Source organism: Heptranchias perlo, chromosome 25, assembly GCF_035084215.1.
Source record: "Heptranchias perlo isolate sHepPer1 chromosome 25, sHepPer1.hap1, whole genome shotgun sequence".
Classification (NCBI taxonomy): Eukaryota; Metazoa; Chordata; class Chondrichthyes; order Hexanchiformes; family Hexanchidae; genus Heptranchias; species Heptranchias perlo.
This window is the reverse complement of record NC_090349.1, coordinates 9,983,143-9,989,142: the sequence shown is the minus strand read 5'-3', so window position 1 is coordinate 9,989,142 and position 6,000 is coordinate 9,983,143.

The following is a 6,000-nucleotide window of genomic DNA, read 5'->3' as shown; positions in this document are numbered from 1 at the left end:
CTTTCTTGAGTGGCGAAAGGGTGTACAGGTGGGCTTGGTCTCCTATGGTCGCTGCCTCCTGCCTCATGTTTGGCACGGCCTTCTCCTGCAAGAAAGGAGGAAGTGCGTTTGTGACTGCCTTATTAGCTGCTTTGAGAAAATGTCTGTCAAGACTGAATAGTGCAGATGCTGTGTGCAATATAAGGGATGTTCGGAAGTAAGGGTTGCAATAGTGGTGAGATTAGGAAGTGCAGAGTGTGAGTAGGAGGAGATGGAGGTGGAGTGAAATGTGATGCAGTGATTGTAAAGGAGTGAAGGAACCGGGAGGGTATTGTTGAGAATGGTTTTACTGCAGATGTGAGGAGAGAATCACTGAGATCAAATCATCTTGATAATTCTGGTGAGTTCATGGAACCTTTTCTGGCATCAAAGTCATGTCTTTGGAGCCAAGCTCCTGGCATTGATCTCCTCAGCAACCTCTTCCCGCGGTGTTGCGTGGAAGGCTTTCTCCCCTGCCTCCCTTCTTCCCCTCAAGAAAAAGGATTTGAACCTGTTGTAGCTATTTCTCGACACTGAGATGTTGTGTGCGGCAGTTTTTTGGGCGAGATCGATTTTTACACATAGTGGATTCATCTAAATTCAAGATGGTGGGGGCAGGCGGTGGGGGAAGAACAGGACTGGCATAATTGAACTACAAGGAAAATGCATATCAGCAGCGAGACTCATAGGTAAGGGTACAGTTGATCTACTCCCTAACTTTAGATGGGATGATATATATTCAATCCACTCTGATGCTAAATTTTAGAGTGAGATGGCATGGTTGGATACGTGCAGCATTTTCAGTTGTTGTGATCCATCCTAAGCGCATCAAAAATATCCGGCAAAATAGTTGTATCGTCACTAAGCGCCAAGACACTCATGGTATTTGTTGGCGGTGTGGGGCACTGGCATAGACTTCATCCACTTGGATAGATTGAGGAGCACAGCGGAATTTCAGCAGTGGAGAGCAGAGCAAGTTGAATCTTCAAATAATTGAAGTATTTGCCCTTCCTGCAAATCTGCGTAATAGGAGCCAAGTGGGACTGAAGGAGGTGCAGCTAAATGGCCACATCCATAGGATTGGGGGATGGCAGAGAAAGAACTCAAATCTGTGGCACAGTCCAAGTTTAAAGAGACACTATATCTACGAAACAGGCTCGCTACTGCTCAGGGATGACCCGAAAATAGCTCTATACCACAAGTTGTTCGGAGCTAGGCTTAAAATTGGCACGTCTGCTTTCCCGAAACCCATGGAATCCTGATGGGTTGGATGATCGCCAGGCAAGATGGCCTGTCACTCACAGTGTACATGGTACCCCCAAGTAAGGCACTGGGCTCGAATGCAAAGGGCCTTTCAATAATGAGGCATGATGTGACAAAAATGAAATACCTTTCTCTCTAAAATGATCCATTGATTTCTTAATTTCCGGTCAATGTACGCATAGGGTTGATATTGAGTACTGTTACCTGTGACTGAACCTACCTCAGCCCATCTGCCACTGAAACCCTCAAACGTACCGCTGTCACCTCCAGACTCAATTACTCCACTGCTCTCCTGGATTGACTCCCATCCTCCACCCTCCATAAACTGCAGCTCACCCAAATCTCTGCTGATCAAGTCCTTCTTGCTCAACGGCCAAATGCCCACTGACCTATATTGGCTCTGGGTGCCCCTACATCTCAAATTGAAGTTTATAAGTCTTGTGTTCAAATTCCTCCATGGCCTCGCCCTTCCCTAACTCTGTAACCTCCTTGAGCCTCACAATCCCCTCTAGCGCCTTGTTCCTCTGACTGTAGCCTCTTGTGCAGCCCACATTCCCATGACCACACACTTAGTGGCTGTGTCTTTAATCCCAGAAGTCGCATTCCATGGAATTCCTCCCGAAACCCCTCCACCTCGCCACCTCTCTCCTCTTTTAAGACCCTCTTGAAACTCACCTCTTTGACTAAGCTTCTTAACTGATCGTCTTTGGCTCAGTGTCCATTTTTCCATCATGCCTCCGTAAAGGGCTTTCCGATGTTCTTCTATATTAAAGGTGCTACATAAATGCCAGTTATTGTTGTGACATATTACAGTTTAAGATGCGGAAGGTATCACTCAGAAACTATTATTTACATGTTGTTCTGTTCAACTGGGTTAACCTGACATCTTGGCCAGGTTCAGCCGGATGGACCGAATTTTTAAAAAAACTTATTGTATTGGCAGAGGCCCTTGTGTGGACAAACATCCTATCTACTGATAACCTGTGACTGCTGTTAGTTTAATATAATTAGAGAGATTTGGTTTGAAATGTTGTTTGTTGCAGTATATCTACAAACGATGTTAAATGATATATATGAGGCTGGCATGTCCTCAGAAGTCAGTTGGGGAGTTAAAAGCCAGTATCCAGACTGTCGCACAGGAGAAGACTTGGAGGGGGATAGGAACGTGTGTAAACTGCTGTATCTATTTATGCTGAGTACTGTTCAATTACCTGTTTAACGTTAAGTAAATTTGTCTGTTTGTTTACAGTCTGAGCTTATTTCAGATCAGTGTATTTTCATTGGCGTATAAGAAGATTAGGCGATCACTCCAGTCAATCCCTGGGTCACGTTGCGTTTTCCTAGATACTTGGCAGATAAAGACACACTCAGTTTCCTAGAGGAAGGCAGATCCGCTGTTCGGTGTGGTCATTGGGCGTCCACAATTCCCACCAATGATAAAAGAGGATATAACGAGAGATAAGCATGCTGTAGAGACTTTATGGGTAGAATTAAGAAATAGATAAGGATTTAAGACTGTAGTGCGAGTTGTGTATAGGCCCCCTGGTAACAGCTGTGAAGTGGCAGAATATATAAATATAGAGATTAGATAAGCATGTAGCAAAGGCAGAGTGGTTTTAACGGGTGATTTTAACTTCCACATTGTTTGGGATAAGCAGGTGAGCTCATGTCAGAAAGGTAGCGAATTTCTTGAGTGTGTTCAGGACAGCTTTCTGCAACAATATATCCTAAAACCAACAAGGGGCAAGCCATATTAGATTTAATAATGAGTAATGAGCCTGATTTCGTTAACAGTCTAATGGTGCTTGAACATTTATCTAATAGCGACCATAATATGATCGAGTTCAACGTTGTGTATGAAAGGGAGAAACACGTATCAGCTACTAAGATTCTAAATTTAGGTAAGGCCGACTTTAATGGGATGAGACAGAGACTGTCCACAGTAAACTGGGCAAATCTGTTAATGGGTGAAGCGGCAGAAGATCAGTGAGAGGTGTTCAAAAATTAATTTAATGAGATACAGAATCAGTGTATACCCCTAAGGGGCAAGAGCTGCACTTGCCAAAAAAAGTCATGGACGACAAAGGAGGTAAGGGATAACATAAAACTAAAAGTAAAAGCATACAAAAATGCAAAAATAGCACAGATCCTGGCGACTGGGCGAGATATGAAGAACAGCTAAGGGTGACAAAACAGATAGTAACAGCTACAAAAAGGGAGTACGAAAAGAAACTTGCAAGGGATATCAAAATCAACACAAACATTTTCTACAATTATATTAGGAAAAAGAATGTGGTCAGAGCAATGTGGGTCCCTTAAAAACTGATAATGTTGATATTGTAGATGAAAATAAGGAAACGGCTGTTAATTAATTACTTTGCATCAGTATTGACAGTAGAGGAAGAGGGTAGCATGCCTATCGCCCCAAGGAAACTAATTTTGAATCAGGGATGGGGATTCACCATAGCATAAGCAAATTAACAGTAATGCAGAAAATAACGTCACTAAAGAGTGACAAGTCCCCAGGGCCAGATGGTTTCCACCCCAGGGTGTTAAATGAAGTAGGTGAGAACATTGCAGGTGCCCTAACTATAATCTTCCAAAGTTCTATCGATTCAGGAACCGTTCCTTTACATTGGAAAATTGTACATGTCACTCCGCTATTTAAGAAAGGTGAGAGAGGAAAACCAAGGAATTACAGGCCAGATAGCCTAACAGCTGTTGTCGGGAAATTACTAGAGTTTATAATTAAGTATAGCGTGACCAAACACCATGAAAATGTTCAGTTGATCAGAGAGAGCCAGCATGGATTTGTAAAGGGTAGGTCATGCCTGACAAACATGTTTGATTTTTTTGAAGAAGTGACTGAAGTAGTGGAGAGGGGAATGTCAATGGATGTTGTTTATATGGAACTCCAGAAGGCATTCCATGAAGTCCCTCATAAGAGACTGTTAGCTAAAGTTAGAGCTCATGGAATTGAGGGAAAATTATTGACCTCATAAGGAAATTGGCTGAACGGCAGGAGACAGAATATAGGGATAATGGACAGGTACTCAAATTGGCTGGATTTTGCTAATGGTGTCCCATAGGGATTTGTGTTGGGGCCCCAACTATTCACTGTATTTGTTAACGACTTAGATGACAGGATAAAGAGCCACATATCCAAGTTTGCCGATGACACAAAGATAGGCAGCATTGTAAGCAATGTAAATTGAAGCATAAAATTACAAAGAAATATTAATAGATTAAGTGAATGGGCAAAACTGTGGCAAATGGATTTCAATGTAGGCAAGTGTGAGGTCATCCACTTTGGACCTAATAATGATAGATGAGAGTACTTTCTAAATGGTGAAAAACTCGAAACAATGGAGGTCCAAGGAGACTTAGGAGTCCGTGTACATAGATCATTAAAATGTCATGGACAGGTACAGAAAATAATCAAAAAGACTAATGGAATGCTGGCCTTTATATCTAGAGGACTAGGATACAAGGGGGTGGAAGTTATGCTACAGCTATACAAATCCCTGGTTAGACCACACCTGAAGTACTGTGTTCAGTTCTGAGTACTGCGCTTAAGAAGGATACATTGGGCTTGGAGGTAGTACAGCGTGGATTTACTAGAATGATACCTGGACTCCAAGGGTTAAATTATGAGGAGCGATTACACAAACTAGGGTTGTATTCCCTGGAATTTGGAAGATTAAGGGGTGATTTGATCGAAATTTTGAAGATATTAAGGGGAACTGATAGGGTAGATAGAGATAAACTGGTTGGGGAGTCTAGGACTAGGGGACAGAGCCTAAAAATTAGAGCCATGATTTTCGGGAGTGAAGTTAGGAAACACTTCTACACGCAAAGGGTGGTAGAAGTTTGGAACTCTCTTCTGCAAACGGCAGTTGATGCGAGCTCAATTATTATTTTCAAACCTGAGATTGATAGATTTTTGTTAACCAAAGATATTAAGGGATATGGGGCTAAGGTGGGTATGTGGAGTTAGGTCACAGATCAGCCAGGATCTCATTGAATGGTAGAATAGGCGCGAGGGGCTAAATGACCTTCTCCTGTTCTTATGTTTCTATGATCCTAAGTGAGCTCTCAACAGTCCCACACAAAATCATTGAGTGACTTCTCCCCTCTCGGCAACGCAAACATGTTTAAGATGACTAAACATGATATATAAACATATATTTAATTAAGAAGAATTAAAATACGAGTGCCAAATACAGAAAATTTTAACCAGTTTGTTGGTAGAGATGGATCCAACAGCAGCACAATCCTCATCTTCTCCTGCAAAATGTACAATGCAAAAATATCTATTCACGTGCTTTGTCGATTGATTTCCTCAGTCATTTACACATTTTAAAAGCAAACTGTGGAAAGTAAAATGCTATAACTGAAGAATGCAAGTCAAGGCCAGTGAAATTGGATGGTTATCGCAAACCAATTAGATCAACGGACCAGTAACGAACCTCGCCATATCTGTGTTGAACATGCCTCATAATTGCTACATAGGAATGACGGTATTTCATCTCATATGGGCCTGTGAAGCGAGGCATTGGTGGCTTCAGGTTTAGCTCTTGTGGACGTTGGGTGTTTATCAGTCAACATGTTGGCACTATGGGTTTAGAATTCCTCTGATCACTATGTGTGAGGGGTGCTCAATAAATTGGTGAAGATTTCCGTTGTCCAATATTGCCAGAAAAGAGAAAGAATTCTTCA